The following is a 20,275-nucleotide window of genomic DNA, read 5'->3' on the forward strand; positions in this document are numbered from 1 at the left end:
ACTCAAAACTAAATGGAATGTCTCCATCAAATCCTTCCTCTCATCACTTAGGTAACCCTGTAGATGAGGGTGAGAAAATACTGTAAGATTCATAGGGGATGAAGAACACCAAGGAAATGCAGTCTTTTAAACACAGCAGGACTCACAGAGACTGTGGCAGCAGCATGCATAGGGCCCACTCAGGTCTGTGACAGATGAGGTCTCAGTGCTGAGAGATATGAACACACACTCCTAACTCTAACTCTGAAGTTATCTCCAGTTGATAACCACTCACAAAATAATTATTTCTCTCCAGCATATTCTCACTGAGGATGCAAATCACACTTAAGGGCAGGACTCATGCCCAGGAATAAATAGTGAACACAAACCAAACTCAATGACCTCTTTAGAAGTCCTTTGTCTCATAATGTTTGCCCAGGGCATTTTTTTAACCTTACACTTCTGTTACATACAGATTGTAGCCTGTATTTTTGTGTTTTTATTGTATTTCTACGTATGAATGTGTAAGACTCCATATCTATATATGTTTCTTGGGCTTTTGTGGGGGGATCCTTTTGTTCTGTTTTGTATGTGTTTGTCTTATTCTGATTTGCTTTGCTTTTTTATTTATCTTATTTCATAATTATTCCTTAGATGTCTGTTTGGTTTTTTTATTGAGTGACAACAGGGGTGTGGATCGAGATATGAGGGGAGAAAGAGAGGATCTTGGAGCAGTTTGGGAGATGAATCCATAATCAGAATATTTTTCTGAAAAAAAAACTATTTTTCCAAAACAATAAAAATAGAAAAATGATTTAAATATTTAAATGTTAGAACTTCATCTACCTGAGTGATTACATAAACAATGACATGAGAGAAGACTAAGGGACACTAACCATCCTTTTATTAACTACTCCTGTGAGAAATCAATATGAGTTTAAATGAGAAGATACACAAAATCAAGGGTACTCCTCAAAATTTTCTTAATATCTAATTTTTGCCATCAGCAAATGAATAGCTTTCATCAGTATTTTAGTATAATACTGCCATGTGTGCTGTTAAAGTTATATTAATAATAATAAAGCTTCACAAACAAAATGTGAAGAACAATTATAAGCAATTAAAACAATAGAAACATCTCTTGACATTTTTAGAATAAGAATCATGTTTTCATCCTCTTCTCCATTTTCATACAAAGAAGTTAAATCAGATTGGTTACTACACTTCAGAGATGGTTAATTAAAACATCTTGCAAAAGCAAAAATAGACAAATATATATGAAAAGAAAAATGGAAGGTAAACATGTTTTGTCATCTATATTCTTTGATCAAATTAATTGACTTCTTAGAAGACCTTCTTTGTACCTAAAAGGAAGGAGAACCTGGTTTTATACTCTAGACCTCCACCATTAAGGGGGGAGGGAGAAAAAGTTAGTTAAACAAAATATCCTGAAAACTCTTTAACTCAGAATAATACCCAGATATATGAAAAATGTGTATCCTTCCCAAAGCCTGTGTTGCCTAAGCATATATAAACTTTGGAGAAAAAACAACATTTTACTTCAAACAGTTATGTTATCAAAAATTTTTAAATAACCAAATCTTTCCTATGAGGATATGATGTAAAAGACTTGCTGGTTCTTTGCATACGTGTTGAGAATTAAACTCCATTCCTCAGGCTTATAAGGCAAACATTTTACTGACAGAGCTACCTTCCTAGTCATTCTGTCTTTGTATTTTATTCCTGGCTTCTGAATAAATCCTAGCAGTGGCAACAATTTAAGTTTTAGAAATTTATATTTAATATTCAATATATTATAACTAGTGTTTAGCTTCCAAGACCTTAGTCTATGTCTTACAAAGATCTCAAACTAGATTTCGATTGCTCATTGAGAGTTTGGACTTAGTGATTGCCAGTGGTCTGGACACAGGATATAATTTATTGTTTCACAGAGAGCACCATGGGTGCTGTTTTCTTCATTTATACTCTCTCCTACTCTCAATTATTTTAATAGTTGCCCTCTATGATTCATAATTATTAAAACAATATTAACAATCTTCTGGGGTGTCGGAAGATAACTGACAAGTATGTTGCTGTCTTCTAGTAAAACAGATAAAATGGTTATCCTGCAAAATATGGCTTTCAGGAATCTAATGCTAGTGGAGAATGGTAATACAAAGCAGAACAGAGGAAGCACTTCATTAATCCCATATGTTCTTTGTCTTGCCAGTTTTAGTAAAATTTTTTTAAAGTGGTATAAGGTATAAGGTACATCAGAACACAACTTCAGTTTATAATTATATTCAGTAAGCTCAGAAATTAATACCCATGTCATGACATCTTAACCCCTAACAAGGTATGACAGGTAAAGGAGTAAAGTGATGAGTAGTAGAGGTGGTCTTCTGGAAGGAAGGGCACACCAATGGGCTATCCAGTGCCAAATGGTGAATTTTGAAACTATGTCTATGAGTTGCATTATATGAACTCAGCAGGTATTATTTACAAATGTGTGTGTGTGTGTGTGTGTGTGTGTGTGTGTGTGTGTGTGTATGCAGTAACAATTGATGAAAAGAGAGGACATGAAATTGAAGGAGAGTTGGCGTGGTTATATGAGAGGATTTGAAGGGAGAAGATAGAGGCAAAAATGTAATTAAGTTGTAATCTCAGAGATAAACATAGAAATAATTTTATGTAAGTACTATATTTATATCACCATTTCTTCCTTCCTTCTCCCACCTGTAACTAGGTCCATGCACCCATTCTTAAATTCATGATGCTGTCTTCTACAATTATTTTTATTGCATATACTAACACACCCAGACACAGAGCTCATCTGCATTTTTGTAATGTACAAGTGTCATGGCTGAGCCTTTGGAATTGGATTTTTTCTCAGAGGTCTAGTCTTTGGGGAAGGCTGATTTTTTTGATATCTCAATAGCCACTGATTTCGTTTAAGTTCCTCTTAGGACTAAGACCCTGTGGAATGTACCCTATTACATTGTCATGTCAACTGCTTTGTCATTATGCAGGTCTTGCTTCTAAAAAAAAAAAAAAAAAAAAAAAAAAAAAAAAAAAAAAGGTCATATTGCTGAGATTTCATGGGCCCATGACATTTTCTGTAAGGTCAAGAAGATATTTTTTAGAAGCAGGTATCCTTGTGCTTCTGACTCTTCTGCTCTTCTATGATGTTCCCTGAACCTTAGTCAAATAATCTCCAGTCAAGCCGACCATATCATTAAAAGTATATTTTTATTTTGGCGATGAGTAAACAATGGGAAAGTTGTGTTACTTAGAACTATATTTTTTCCGTAATGGGAGAAAGGCATATACCTTTATATTGATACCCATGAGGGAAGTAAAATTAAAACAATTTTCTCGGCAGATCTTCCTGGTTGCTGCCGCCACAGAGAGCCCGAGGGCAGCACCCCGAGAGTGAACTTGAGCCTCGGGACCACAGGTAAGACCAACTTTTCTGCTGCAAGAAAGCTGCCTGGTGAGCTCAGGACACACGGAGGCAGAAATCCTCTAGGACCGGGCACTTCCTGTGTTTACTGGGAGTCCCACACCAGCGGATCCCGGCCCGCAGCAGCTCTCTGCTCCCAGACCCGGTGACAGAGAGACCCAACCGCCTGGTCAGGTGGGCACTCCTGAGGCTGCAGAGTGGAAGAGACCACCAACACTGCCCACCCCTGCCCACATCCCTGGCCCAAGAGGAAACTGTATAAGGCCTCTGGGTTCCCGTGGGGGAGGGCCCAGGAGCGGCAGGACCCCTGCCTGAGACACCGCCAGAACCTGAAGGAAACAGACCAGATAAACAGTTCTCTGCACCCAAATCCCGTGGGAGGGAGAGCTAAACCTTCAGAGAGGCAGACAAGCCTGGGAAACCAGAAGAGACTGCTCTCTGCACACACATCTCGGACGCCAGAGGAAAACACCAAAGGCCATCTGGAACCCTGATGCACTGAAGCTCCCGGAAAGGGCAGCGCAGATCTTCCTGGTTGCTGCCGCCACAGAGAGCCCGAGGGCAGCACCCCACGAGCGAACTTGAGCCTCAGGACCACAGGTAAGACCAACTTTTCTGCTGCAAGTGACCTGCCTGTTGAACTCAAGACACAGGCACACAGGAACAGCTGAAGACCTGTAGAGAGGAAAAACTACACGCCCGAAAGCAGAACACTCTGTCCCCATAATTGACTGAAAGAGAGGAAAACAGGTCTACAGCACTCCTGACACACAGGCTTATAGGACAGTCTAGCCACTGTCAGAAATAGCAGAACAAAGTAACACTAGAGATAATCTGATGGCGAGAGGCAAGCGCAGGAACCTAAGCAACAGAAACCAAGACTACATGGCATCATCGGATCCCAATTCTCCCACCAAAACAAACATGGAATATCCAAACACACCAGAAAAGCAAGATCTAGTTTCAAAATCATATTTGATCATGATGCTGGAGGACTTCAAGAAAGACGTGAAGAACTCCCTTAGAAAAACACAGGAAAACATTAATAAACAAATAGAAGCCTACAGAAAGGAATCGCAAAAATCCCTGAAAGAATTCCAGGAAAACACAATCAAACAGTTGAAGGAATTAAAAATGGAAATAGAAGCAATCAAGAAAGAACACATGGAAAAAACCCTGGATATAGACAACCAAAAGAAGTGACAAGGAGCTGTAGATACAAGCTTCACCAACAGAATACAAGAGATGGAAGAGAGAATCTCAGGAGCAGAAGATTCCATAGAAATAATTGACTCAACTGTCAAAGATAATGTAAAGCAGAAAAAGCTACTGGTCCAAAACATACAGGAAATCCAGGACTCAATGAGAAGATCAAACCTAAGGATAATAGGTATAGAAGAGAGTGAAGACTCCCAGCTCAAAGGACCAGTAAATATCTTCAACAAAATCATAGAAGAAAACTTCCCTAACCTAAAAAAAGAGATACCCATTGGCATACAAGAAGCCTACAGAACTCCAAATAGATTGGACCAGAAAAGAAACACCTCCTGTAACATAATAGTCAAAACACCAAACGCACAAAATAAAGAAAGAATATTAAAAGCAGTAAGGGAAAAAGATCAAGTAACATATAAAGGGAGACCTATCAGAATCACACCAGACTTCTCGCCAGAAACTATGAAGGCCAGCAGATCCTGGACTGAAGTCATACAGACCCTAAGAGAACACAAATACCAGCCCAGGTTACTGTATCCTGCAAAACTCTCAATTAGCATAGACGGAGAAACCAAGATATTCCATGAAAAACCAAATTTACACAATATCTTTCTATAAATCCAGCACTACAAAGGATAATACATGGTAAAGCCCAACATAAGGAGGCAAGCTATACCCTAGAAGAAGCAAGAAACTAATCGTCTTGGCAACAAAACAAAGAGAATGAAAGCACACAAACATAACCTCACATCCAAATATGAATATAAAGGGAAGCAATAATCACTATTCCTTAATATCTCTCAACATCAATGGCCTCAACTCCCCAATAAAAAGACATAGATTAACAAACTGGATACGCAACGAGGACCCTGCATTCTGCTGCCTACAGGAAATACACCTCAGACACAAAGACAGACACTACCTCAGAATGAAAGGCTGGAAAACAACTTTCCAAGCAAATGGTCAGAAGAAGCAAGCTGGAGTAGCCCATTCTAATATCAAATAAAATCAATTTTCAACTAAAATTCATCAAAAAAGATAAGGAAGGACACTTCATATTCATCAAAGGAAAAATCCACCAAGATGAACTCTCAATCCTAAATATCTATGCCCCAAATACAAGGGCACCTACATATGTAAAAGAAACCTTACTAAAGCTCAAAACACACATGGCACCTCACACAATAATAGTGGGAGATTTCAACACCCCACTCTCATCAATGGACAGATCATGGAAACAGAAATTAAACAGTGATGTTGACAGACTAAGAGAAGTCATGAGCCAAATGGTCTTAACGGATATTTATAGAACATTCTATCGTAAAGCAAAAGGATATACCTTCTTCTCAGCTCCTCATGGTACTTTCTCCAAAATTGACCATATAATTGGTCAAAAAACGGGCCTCAACAGGTACAGAAAGATAGAAATAATCCCATGCGTGCTATCGGACCACCACGGCCTAAAACTGGTCTTCAATAACAAGAAGGGAAGAATGCCCACATATACGTGGAAATTGAACAATGCTCTACTCAATGATAACCTGGTCAAGGAAGAAATAAAGAAAGAAATTAAAAACTTTTTAGAATGAAAATGAAGGTACAACCCAAACTTATGGGACACAATGAAAGCTGTGCTAAGAGGAAAACTCATAGCGATGAGTGCCTGCAGAAAGAAACAGGAAAGAGCATATGTCAGCAGCTTGACAGCACACCTAAAAGCTCTAGAACAAGAAGAAGCAAATACACCCAGGAGGAGTAGAAGGCAGGAAATAATCAAACTCAGAGCTGAAATCAACCAAGTAGAAACAAAAAGGACCATAGAAAGAATCAACAGAACCAAAAGTTGGTTCTTTGAGAAAATCAACAAGATAGATAAACCCTTAGCCAGACTAACAAGAGGACACAGAGAGTGCGTCCAAATTAACAAAATCAGAAATGAAAAGGGAGACATAACTACAGATTCAGAGGAAATTCAAAAAATCATCAGATCTTACTATAAAAACCTATATTCAACAAAACTTGAAAATCTTCAGGAAATGGACAATTTCCTAGACAGATACCAGGTATCGAAGTTAAATCAGGAACAGATAAACCAGTTAAACAACCCCATAACTCCTAAGGAAATAGAAGCAGTCATTAAAGGTCTCCCAAGCAAAAAGAGCCCAGGTCCAGACGGGTTTAGTGCAGAATTCTATCAAACCTTCATAGAAGACCTCATACCAATATTATCCAAACTATTCCACAAAATTGAAACAGATGGAGCCCTACCGAATTCCTTCTACGAAGCCACAATTACTCTTATACCTAAACCACATAAAGACACAACAAAGAAAGAGAACTTCAGACCAATTTCCCTTATGAATATCGACGCAAAAATACTCAATAAAATTCTGGCAAACCGAATTCAAGAGCACATCAAAACAATCATCCACCATGATCAAGTAAGCTTCATCCCAGGCATGCAGGGATGGTTTAATATACGGAAAACCATCAACGTGATCCATTATATAAACAAACTGAAAGAACAGAACCACATGATCATTTCATTAGATGCTGAGAAAGCATTTGACAAAATTCAACACCCCTTCATGATAAAAGTCCTGGAAAGAATAGGAATTCAAGGCCCATACCTAAACATAGTAAAAGTCATATACAGCAAACCAGTTGCTAACATTAAAATAAATGGAGAGAAACTTGAAGCAATCCCACCAAAATCAGGGACTAGACAAGGCTGCCCACTCTCTGCCTACTTATTCAATATAGTTCTTGAAGTTCTAGCCAGAGCAATCAGACAACAAAAGGAGATCAAGGGGATACAGATCGGAAAAAAGAGGTCAAAATATCACTATTTGCAGATGACATGATAGTATATTTAAGTGATCCCAAAAGTTCCACCAGAGAACTACTAAAGCTGGTAAACAACTTCAGCAATGTGGCTGGGTATAAAATTAACTCAAATAAATCAGTTGCCTTCCTCTACACAAAAGAGAAACAAGCCGAGAAAGAAATTAGGGAAACGACACCCTTCATAATAGACCCAAATAATATAAAGTACCTCGGTGTGACTTTAACCAAGCAAGTAAAAGATCTGTACAATAAGAACTTCAAGACACTGAGGAAAGAAATTGAAGAAGACCTCAGAAGATGGAAAGATCTCCCATGCTCATGGATTGGCAGGTTTAATATAGTAAAAATGGCCATTTTACCAAAAGCAATCTACAGATTCAATGCAATCCCCATCAAAATACCAATCCAATTCTTCAAAGAGTTAGACAGAACAATTTGCAAATTCATCTGGAATAACAAAAAACCCAGGATAGCTAAAACTATCCTCAACAATAAAAGGACTTCAGGGGGAATCACTGTCCCTGAACTCAAGCAGTATTACAGAGCAGTAGTGATAAAAACTGCATGGTATTGGTACAGAGACAGACAGATAGACCAGTGGAATAGAATTGAAGACCCAGAAATGAACCCACACACCTATGGTCACTTGATTTTTGACAAAGGAGCCAAAACCATCCAATGGAAAAAAGATAGCATTTTCAGCAAATGGTGCTGGTTCAACTGGAGGGCAACATGTAGAAGAATGCAGATCGATCCATCCTTATCACCCTGTACAAAGCTTAAGTCCAAGTGGATCAAGGACCTCCACATCAAACCAGACACACTCAAACTAATAGAAGAAAAACTAGGGAAGCATCTGGAACTCATGGGCACTGGAAAAAATTTCCTGAACAAAACACCAATGGCTTATGCTCTAAGATCAAGAATCGACAAATGGGATCTCATAAAACTGCAAAGCTTTTGTAAGGCAAAGGACACTGTGGTTAGGACAAAACGGCAACCAACAGATTGGGAAAAGATCTTTACGAATCCTACAACAGATAGAGGCCTTATATCCAAAATATACAAAGAACCCAAGAAGTTAGACCGCAGGGAAACAAATAACCCTATTAAAAATTGGGTTCAGAGCTAAACAAAGAATTCACAGCTGAGGAATGCCAAAGGGCTGAGAAACACCTAAAGAAATGTTCAACATCTTTAGTCATAAGGGAAATGCAAGTCAAAACAACCCTGAGATTTCACCTCACACCAGTGAGAATGGCTAAGATCAAAAACTCAGGTGACAGCAGATGCTGGCGAGGATGTGGAGAAAGAGGAACACTCCTCCATTGTTGGTGGGATTGCAGACTGGTAAAACCATTCTGGAAATCAGTCTGGAGGTTCCTCAGAAAGTTGGACATTGAACTGCCTGAGGATCCAGCTATACTTCTCTTTGGCATATACCCAAAAGATGCCTCAACATATAAAAGAGACACGTGCTCCACTATGTTCATCGCAGCCTTATTTATAATAGCCAGAAACTGGAAAGAATCCAGATGCCCTTCAACAGAGGAATGGATACAGAAAATTTGGTACATCTATACAATGGAATATTACTCAGCTATCAAAAACAACAAGTTTATGAAATTCGTAGGCAAATGGTTGGAACTGGAAAATATCATCCTGAGTGAGCTAACCCAATCACAGAAAGACATATATGGTATGCACTCATTGATAAGTGGCTATTAGCCCAAATGCTTGAAGTACCCTAGATCCCTAGAACAAATGAAACTCAAGACGGATGATCAAAATGTGAATGCTTCACTCCTTCTTTAAATGAGGAAAAAGAATACCCTTGGCAAGGAAGGGAGAGGCAAAGATTAAAACAGAGACTGATGGAACACCCATTCAGAGCCTTCCCCACATGTGTCCCATACTTATACAGCCACCCAATTAGACGAGATGGATGAAGCAAAGAAGTGCAGACTGACAGGAGCCGGATGTAGATCGCTCCTGAGAGACACAGCCAGAATACAGCAAATACAGAGGCGAATGCCAGCAGCAAACCACTGAACTGAGAATAGGACCCCCGTTGAAGGAATCAGAGAAAGAACTGGAAGAGCTTGAAGGGGCTCGAGACCCCATATGTACAACAATGGCAAGCAACCAGAGCTTCCAGGGACTAAGCCACTACCCAAAGACTATACATGGACTGACCCTGGACTCTGACCTCATAGGTAGCAATGCATATCCTAGTAAGAGCACCAGTGGAAGGGGAAGCCCTGGGTCCTGCTAAGACTGAACCCCCAGTGAACTAGATTGTTGGGGGGAGGGCGGCAAGGGGGGGAGGGTTCGGAGGGGAACACCCATAAGGAAGAGGAGGGGGGAGGGAGATGTTTGCCCGGATACCGGGAAAGGGAATAACACTCGAAATGTATATAAGAAATACTCAAGTTAATAAAAAAAAAAAGACTGAAAAACAAGTAAAAAAAACAATTTTCTCTTAATTTTAATTTTGTAACATCTTACACACATTACTTATACAGTCATTGTCTCTGATAGCTGTTTCCATATTAACATGGTCCTTATATTGCTATTTAATTTCCTTCATGCATTCATCTAATTTATTTATTTATTTACTTGAGCCAATGCCTCATGCAAGGTAAGCATCTACTCATCCATTAAGCTGTATCTGAAGCCTTTAAATTTTTGCCAATTGGAAATGCCTCACTCTATTGTCCAGGCAGGACTGCAGCTTTCTGACCACATACTCAATCTCTCTAGATGCTGAGATTACAAACATGCAGAGTTTTGTCACTTTTTGCAAATATGTTTTCACTCACCATGTCTGAAAATTGGCAATAATCTTTTAAAAATTTCTATTTGCAATTTATTCATTCATTTATTCTGTGGTGACTGGAAGTATAATAGCTCTGTAGAACAGATCAAGCAGTGTTGATCGTGTGCAAAAATTTAGTTCTAGTGATTTTTATATGCTTGGCCCAGGGAGTGACTCTATTCTATTAGAATGTGTGGCCTTGTTGCAGTAGGTATGTCGCTGTGGGTGTGGAGTCAAGACCCTCACTCTAGCTGCCAGGAAGTTTGTCTTCAGTTAGAACCTTTAGATGAAGATGTAGGATTCTCATGGTTTATTAGATGCTTCCATATTTCTGCCTTGATGATACAGGACTGAGTCTCTGAAACTGTAAGCCAGCCCCAATTAAATATTTTCTTGTATAAGATTTGCCTTGGTCATAGTGTCTGTTCACAGAAGTAAAACCCTAATTAAGACAGAAGTTGGTACCAGGATTGGGGTATTACTGTGATAAGCTTGGCCATGCTTTTGTTTAAAAGAATGCGGATTTGGGAATGTTGGATTTAGAGAGCAATGGAATGCTTTAAAATGGGGCTTAATGGGCTATCCTAATAGGAATATGCAAGACTTTGTTACTGAGAGTGATTTGAATTGTAAAGACCTGGCCCAAGAGGTTTCAGTGGAGAAAAATTTCAGAATGTGGCCTAGAGACTTGGTTTTGTGGTATTTTGGTGAATAATGTAGCTTTTCTTTGACTTTCCCTGGAGAGTCTGCCTGAGGCTAAGGTGAAGAGATACAGATTAATTGCATTGATGAAGTAAGTGTCAGAAATGTCCGTCATAGATTTTGTTCTCTGGTCAAAACTCATGAAGAACATTTTGAACAAGCATAGTAAGCTTCGAAAAGAAAAACATAAAATATATGGTTCGGGTATTAAAGGGACACCCTGAAGTGAAATGGAGCTGAATCCTGTGTTCTAGGAGATTGCAGATTAAGAGAATGGGACTTTGGGGCAGGATCCTACACACCTGTTAATCCCAGGAGATAAAGTCAAACAGATCCCCAAGTTCAAGGCCATCCTGAAAGAGAAGAACAAGTTCTATGTAAGGAAAAGCTTAAGTCCACGTGTGATGGTACACACCTTTATTGCAAGGAGACAGGCATGCAGAACTCTGAGTTAAAGGTCAATTTACAAAGCAAGATCTAAGACAGCCAAGCTTAGGCAGTGAAAGAGTTGGAAAAAAATGGTACTGATGACATGATAGAACAAGGGGACCATATTCCAGCTCCTGCAAACGTCAGAGCTCAGCAAATTTGGCCATGTAGCTGTGGCTTTAGAGTGAAAAATAGAAGGGACTACTGGCATAATTGATGTTTCTTAGCTCAAGCTAAGAAATTAGTGATGATTAAGAAGAGACCAGCATCACTGAGGTGAAACCTTCTGAGAAGTGTTTTCTGAAAGCACAAACAAGTTGTGTTCCAGAGATAGCCAAGGTTGTACTTGTGCTGCAGCTGTACTTGATAATGTGTAAGAGTCACCCAGGTGGCACTGGTTTTGAAGGCATGAAGGAGTCATGAAATGCAGCTGACGCTTGGCACTGTGAGAGGCCATGGAAGGACATTGGTGAAGGTTTAATCTCAGTTGCAGTTGATCTCAGTTGCAGTTGATGGCCCAGGACTGAAGAAGTCATGCAAAGGAGTTGAGGTTTGGCACTAAAAAGACAGTGCTTGAGAAGCTATTGATGAAGCCTAGTTGCAACTGAAGACTTAGTGTATTGGAGATGCCAGCACCAAGGGATGATCATCAAGAGCAGCAGCAACAGTGAAGTGGATCCATCTGAGCTTAGAGTGCTAAAGTGGGCAGGGCTGGAGAAGTGACACCAGCACTTTGGAAGAGCCCAGAAGATCACGTGTGAATCCAAGACATTGAAACAAGAAGCTGTAAAACTGAAGTTGCCTTAGAGACCCAAGATGTTTGAGATGCCAGAGACATAGGACATCTGCTGAGGAATTCTGCTAAGAGGGAGGGGAACCAGCCCAGGAAAAAGAACTTTGCTGGAGTCAACAAGGGTGAAAAAAGAGTTGGAGATCTGAGGACCACTTTGACATCAGACATGGAGATGCAGAGTTTGGAGTTTGCCCAGCTGGTATCCTGTCTTGATTTGGGGATTACAATTAAGTGATCGGATGTATTTCAGAAGAGAGTTTTAATGTTGTTGAGACTGCTATAGACTGTGGGGACTTTGGAAGTTGGACTAAATGTACTTTCTTATGCTATGGCTAGGTATGGCCCCCATAGACTCATGTGTTTGAAAAGTCTATAGGGGCCATGGAGTGAAATGTGATGGTTTTATATGCTTGGCCCAGGGAGTGACTCTATTATAATGTGTGGCCTTGTTGGAGTAGTTATGTCACTGTACGTGTGGGGTTAAAACCCTCACCCTATCTGTCTAGAAGTCATTCTTCCACTAGCAGCCTTCAGATGAAGATGCAGAACTCTCAGCTCCTCCTGCACCATGCCTGCCTGGATGCTGCCATGCTCCTACCTTGATGATACTGGACTGATCTTCTGAACCTGTAAGCCAGTCCCAATTAAATATTGTCTTTTCTATAACTTGCCTTGGTCATGGTGTCTGTTCAGAACAGTAGACATTTGCAAATACCAATTTTTTACAACTTACTTTCAGAAAAGGATAACACACAGCAAGATCATTAAAGTTTGAATGGGAATTTTAATCACAGGATTTTCTTTTCAATCAAAATTCAAAAAATATAAAAGTCAGTGAAAATCTTCAATAGTCTTTCCAGTTTTCTTTCAGATAAAAACCACCTCAGAACCAGGCAGAACAAGTCAGAGTATGAAATAGCAATTCTCGAATCCTACAAAGCTCTTGGGGCAGTTTTCTTCCAAAACTGTTCCCTAGGTGAGAAGCCTCATGTCTCTCACAATGACAGTGTGCAACACACAACATTCACTTCAGTTGGTCAACAATTCTGGTAAATTCAAAATATCTTAAAGCTGCTGTAATCCACAGCTTCTAAGCAATACTACCTTGAGTAGATTATTTTCTTTTTATGCCCTAAGAGTAACCATTAAAAAGCTGTCCTCCATTTCTAATTTCAGTTTGTATTCGGCTAAGACTAACACACACACACACACACACACACACACACACACACACACACACTCTATCTATATGCACATATGTGTGTTCATGTTTGTTTTGTCAAATATTAACTACTGCTAGTGTTTATATTATGATGGAAGGGATAACTCTTCCGGAAACATTTGTTTTCTCTGACTGTATACAGATACAAAAATGGCAAAAATTGAGTATCTCATAAGCAACAGAGTCTTATTTCTCACTGCTCTGGAGTCTGAGATGTACAAGACCAGGTCTCAAGCATATGGGATACTTAGCATATCCTGGTTCATGGATAGTAACTTTTCCAGGCCTTCACAAGATAGAAGCTTTAAGGCCCATGGGCTTCTTAAATAAGGCCATTCATTCCCTTTAGGAGAACCATGACATTATTACCTGATATCTCCCAAAGAACATAATGACCTAATCCCATCAATAAGGGGTAGAATTCATTGTGCAAATGGAGGTTGAGTGAAGATATTCAGAGAATAACACTCATAGAACTTTCTAGGAAGCAGCTGTCCAGACAAGATATACTTTCCTTAACCCTCATTAGAAAAATGTGAAAGAAAATAATTGGGTTTTTCTAGGCTGAGATGATTGATAATCAGTCATAGCTTCTCATGCACTTCCATCCACAATAATTATGTTAGAAACCCCCAGGACCCTGAGACCCCAGAAGATTGTTAACTCACACAGCAGAAGATGATAGTTTCCTTAGCTTTCACACTGATTCTATAGATATAAAATATAAATTTGTATTAGGTTATGCTACTGAGCCTCGGAGTTTATTATTAGTGACAGTCAACACCAGTTCTGCAAAGAAGATGATACAAGTAAAACTACTATTAGATAAACATGTGCATATATGAATAACTTTAAAACATGTCTTGTTAAATGTCTAGTACTTAAACTATTTCAATATTCTAATGCAATTAACATATAACACTTTTTATCTAGTAGCTGAGATTTAAATTCAGGTATCTATTTTTACACAAAGGATTTGTTTATATGAGCACAAGTTGAATATGATAGTTTTGATATGATTTATTTTATTTATTTAGGAGCATAATGTTGAATGATTGCTTATTTAATGGTTACTGATGAATTCAAGATCCAATCAGGAAAGCAATATCAAACTTATTGAAATTCTATGCTTTGAATGAAGTCTACAAATAAGATATTAAAATGAATTTTTAATTTTTTCAAAGCAAATTTCACTTTGGAATTCTTTCTTCTCCCAATTCTGAATTTTAACTTTATGTTATATCAATTTATAATGCATTTATAACATGTGTTATATTTTTCTCCTCAAATATAATATAATTATTACATATCTTAAACTAATATTAAACTTTGGTTGATTTGTATAGGTTTTCTTGCTACATAGTTATAATTTATAATTATTACTATTTTAATTAAATGTATATACTATTTTATCAATTGTGTGTAAACACAGACATATCTAATAATAATAAGCTTGAGATTTATTATAATTAAACTTCAATATCATATTCTGGTACCACTACTTTTTATAGTAATTTGTTCTGTATATTATAGTATACTTGGTGATACAAACATATGCAACAAATTGTCTTGAATTATCTGTCTTTAAACAACTTTTTTGTGTTCAGATGTTTCTTCCAAATTTTTTTATAAGAAGCTAACAATCTTTGTAATATAAAGTCCATTGGATGACTCTAGAACTACTTTATTTCTCTAAAATTAGTACAGTGATTTGATGCATATAACTTATTCACTTGGATAAAACTACCTGTTTAATAGTCTGTCAAAAGCAATGTAAATGCATAATTCATAAAAGTTTTAAGTAGTCCCCTAAACAGTCTTTTAATAGAATTAAAAAAGCCTTTAGAGCTATTCCTTGTATTATTTTAAAAATGTGTTCATAGTCTTTTCATTTTATTCCCATGTGCTTCAGTTTCCCAAAGGCACTAAGTGATGAGATTCATTTAACACTAGTATAAAATTATTTCTGCTAAAGAATAGCAATCAAAATTTTGTACATGAATTCTAGACTCAAAAATTTCTTTTCAGATAAAATTGTAACCCTGATAAATCTAGGCATTAAAAAAAATGTTTCAGCCATGTAAACACTCTGTGGTCCGCTTCATTTGGGATCAGTCATTTCACTCTGGATTGGATCGGGAGAACTGCTATGTAATACCAGGACCCCATTCCTTCCTGTTTTTGGATATTCCTATCATACTTAGAGAAACTGATTTTGTGAACAGATATCAAAAATATGAATGCACTAGGGCTGGTAACATCTTAATAAATCACAAATTGCATTGAAGGACAGTAAAAAAAATCAGATGTTTAAATGACATTTGGAAACTAAATGGCAGTTATAAAGCTTTGTATGTGAGTTAAATATACAAAGGAGTACGGGGCTGGGAGAGGGGAAGTCTCAGACACAACTTTTTATTTCTTCAATTATGAAAATGGCTTAGCTCTAACCTGACGGGATGAAGTTGGTACTATCCTTTCTCTCAGAAACAGACAGAAATGTTCGTTAGTTGCTGCATTATGGTCTGTGAAACCTACAGAAGCAGATCAAAGTAAATCTCGGCAACTTGAGTCTGATATTAATACAATATATGGTTCATGTTTTGTAAATAATTTATAGAATGCTGTCATGTTGGTTGTAGTGTAGAGCAAGATTTCAGAGAGAAATCAATTATTGATCATCTATATAAGTGATAAAATCAGGAAATAAATACCAGTTATCCTCATTGTCTGCTCTCATCTGTCCTTTCCACCTCTACTTCCTAGTTAGGGTTTTACTCATCAAAAGTCCTTGGCTAGCTGTTACATTTGTTACTTTACTCATATTTCTGATAAAATTTGAGGTATTTTTTTTCTACCAGTAGACTAACTTCAAAAAACACAGAGGTGCAACTGCTTTACACCTGGATGATACCAGTCTTCTAGTCAGTCTTTCTGCATTGCATTGTCTTCTTGTTGAAGGGCAAAGGACTAAAAGTCACAGACTATGAATCTGGTTTTTAATTGTAAAGGCTTTACAATTAAATCCAATACATTTGGAGGCATGTTTTTTCCTCAGTTCAAAATGAAGTGTGTTGCTTTGTTTTGAATGTGGATTGTGATCCCCAGGGCATACCTGAACTCAAGGTAGTACTTGTAGAGAAGTGAGTCTTTACAAAGTAAAGTACAGAGTATAGACTACTTTACTATGCAGGCTGCCCTCCAGAGGTTGATGGTGTGAAATCTGTCTCTCTCATTTCCTTAGCAATTCACATTTAATCCACTGGTAGTTTTCATAAGAAAGTCATAGAAAGAAAGGAATGCGAGGCTCTGCCTACATTCTTTCTCCCTGCTCCTAAGTTATAACCAATCACCTCCTAAAATTCCAACCATTGTTACCGGTCAGGTACAATTCAAGCATGAACTAAGGCACACAGAACTTCAGCCACATTGATTCAAAACATGAGCAAAATTACATTTTAAAAAATTAGAGAGCTATAAAACTCAGCTATTCCCTTGTAATACTGAAAAGCCGACTCCCACATTTTGATAGAAAGATTCTGAATAACTCCACTGCAAAGTTCATAATAGAGTACAGATAGTTCAGACCTGGTATAAAGTTCATTATAGTGACTTCATGATAGTGCATGGGTGTTTACAGCCTGGTGCACAGCTTACAACAGTGCATGGGTGGTTAAATCTGGTGCACGGTTCACAAAATTCATGGAGACTTAGAACCTGGTGCACAGTTCCCAATTGCATTAGAACCGAATTACACTATGTGAACCAAATCAAAGAAACTAGCACAGAAAAGGATACCAATGAAGTATCAAATGTACTTAGGGCTTGTTGATGATGTATTTGCCTAACAGCTTTTTATTTATTAATTGCCTTGCTGTCAGGTTACATAAAATTCTGTATAAAAATAAGCTCTATTATCCATCACATCCTAAGTTATACAACAACAAAATTTGCTTTGCTTTTGCTAAACAACAATGAATCAAGATGCAGGTCAAAGTGATACATAATGTGTTAAAGATACTGCATGGGCACTGTGGCCAAGACACCCATTTTGTGAAGTAAAGTATATTTTCCCAAAGAAGTAGCACTTTTCTGATCTCAGCGGAAAACAAGTCATAGTGTCAACGCAGAAGATGGCACTATCAGACTACATTGTAGAAATTACACATTTGCAAATACATATTAAAAGCAATTGCTCAGTGCTATGTTTCTGGGAAACAATCTGCCTTAAAAATTGAAATTAATGAACTTGCAGTTTTGTACTTTCCCATCAACTAGCTTACTTCTTTTCTTCTTTGTTTAGAAGTTCTATTGATTTTTTAATCTACAGTATTTATATGTCCACCATCATTCTTCTACAATCTTGCTATACACACTGAAATTATATCACCAAAGATATAAGAGGAACATAATATTTCTCAAATTTTACCTAAATAGATTTTCCCTTCCAGGTAGGCTGCCTTCTAGTGTAGTGTTGCTGTCTCTTTATGACAAAGGGCTTCTCATCAGGACCAGGTTTTTCTGTTTTTGCTAAAATTTTCAATAAGTCCTCATCAGTACTAAGTTATGTGGGGTTTGAGATGTAGTTGTTTTCTGTTCCTCTGTTTTATCTTGCAAATATTTATTTGTATGTATTTTTCTAATAGAACAAGCCACTCTGCCTTCTATCAAATTATTTTACTGAGAACTCATCTGCCCTTCTAGTGGGAGTGACGTATCTGTGGTTGTGCATTCTGTTTCAGGTGTACCTTTGCTTTAGTACAACTAACATTTGCATTTTCTGAGTACCTGAGTTTCATACATCTTCATGATAGCTAACTTGAATGTCCCAAGGCCTTGCTTTATTAACTATAACACTTCAATTTCATAGGTTTGTAGGATCCTCTTATTCGTTATAAACAATATCTCTAATTATGCACCCTCTAATATATTAGGGATTATAGATTTAAAAAATTAAAACATCTCAAATCTCAATTTCAATAATCAAGAGCTATTATTGTCAGAAAATTCTCTAAATTACATTATTCATTACACTGTTGCCACCATAGATAGGAAAATATATGTAAGTATATAAATTAAAATAGATTTATTCTATTGCAGTTTCTCATTTTTCTAAATTTATTATGATTTTCAGCTTTATGTATGTTATCAGATGTTACTTTTTAAATATAACATAACACATGCTATATGTGCTCATAAATACATGGAAATATAAATATGTTCTACAAATATTGTTAAATATATATTTTATAAATATTCATCCAATAATAATAATAATAATAATAATAATAATATTTAACTGGGAATCCTTCCATCATCTTGATAGCTAATTTGTATGAAGTAAAGACTTTGGGTAGCCTTTGTCCTTGGTTTCTGGAAAATAGCTAATAAATCCTAAATGTTCCTCATGTGACAGGATTATATTTGTTATTCAAGGAGGATCCTGAAAGTCCCTATTAATTAGATGATTCAGGACAACTACTGATCTTGGCAGAAAGACCATGCTGCAATTAAAATGCTGAGATCCTGAGACACATTATCCTACTCTGACCTTTAGGAACAAATAGTGGCTGGGGATAAAGTCTAATAGAATAGCTAATGATTCAGTGATGTATGCCTCTGTAATGAAGCAACTCCTGGACGCCAGAATCCATGGGAGATTCCATGTTTTGCAATGGGCTAGTTTGGGTTACCTGTCTTAGTTATTTTTCCATTGCTGTGATAATACACTATGACTAAAATAATAAGTAAAAGAAGGTGTTTAATTTGCTCTATCAGTTTCAGAAGAATAGAGTTCATATGGTGGGACAAAGGTATTGGGGCGAGAACAGCAAGGATCTTACATCTTGATCCACAGTAGAATTCAAAGAGAAAGAAACACTGGGAATGACATGGGCTTTTGAAACTCGAAGGGAATACACACACACACACACACACACACACACACACACACACACACACACTCACACACCCCTCATCCTAAAAAGCAAACCTCTTGGTCCTTCCTCCAATTTTCCACCTACAGAAAAACAAATGTTCAAATATATAAACACATCTATTAGGGACATCATCCACAGACTGTTCCCACCTGGGGAGGCATCCCATATGCATCTACCAAACCCAGTTACTATTGCTGATACCAAGAAGTACTTGCTGACCAGAGCTGGACATGGAGGTTCCCTGAGAAACTCTGCCAGCGCCTTACTGATACAGATGAGGAGGCTTACAGCTAACTGGACTGAGCATGGAGACACCAAGGGAGGAGTTAAAGAAAGGACTGAAAAAGCTGAAGGGGTTTGCAACGCCATAGGAAGAACAACATTATCAACAAACCAGACCCCCCAGAGCTCCCAGGACTAAACCACGAACCAAAGAGTACACATGGACAGACCAATGGCTACAACCTCATATGTAGCAGAGAACAGTTTGTCTGGTATCAATAGGACAAGAAGCCCTTGGTCATGTGAAGGCTATTGTCCCCAGTATAGGGTTGCCAGGGTGTTGAGGTTGGAATGTATGGATGGGAGTGGAAGCATCTTCATAGAAACAGGGAAAGGGGGAAGAGGGTTAGGAAAGGGCAGAAAGGGAATAACATTTTAAATGTAAATACATAAAATAGCCAATAAAATAATCAATCAATCAATCAAAGCGCCATATAACTCACTTACCACTGTGTTAGGACAGATGTATGCTCACTCTACAATCTTAATGCTGCTCAAAGATGAGTTTTTATAACATCATTAAATTATATACAAATGCCTTAAAAGTAGATATAGGTTTTGTTGAGTATCGGCTTTTGTAGTAGGA

At 37.7% G+C, this 20,275-nt stretch overlaps 1 long non-coding RNA gene across 2 annotated transcripts in view; it reads left to right on the top strand.

Moving 5' to 3' along the window:
* LOC120094847 (uncharacterized) overlaps nt 1–20,275 on the top strand; it is a 56,323-nt gene that overhangs the window by 17,654 nt on the left and 18,394 nt on the right. For both annotated transcript variants that reach the window (XR_010054660.1, XR_005489543.2), the window contains one exon: nt 3,362–3,436. This is a non-coding gene — a long non-coding RNA (uncharacterized LOC120094847). The remainder of the gene's footprint in view (nt 1–3,361; nt 3,437–20,275) is intronic.

The sequence above is a fragment of the Rattus norvegicus genome, chromosome 9 (genome assembly GCF_036323735.1).
Source record: "Rattus norvegicus strain BN/NHsdMcwi chromosome 9, GRCr8, whole genome shotgun sequence".
Lineage (NCBI taxonomy): Eukaryota > Metazoa > Chordata > Mammalia > Rodentia > Muridae > Rattus > Rattus norvegicus.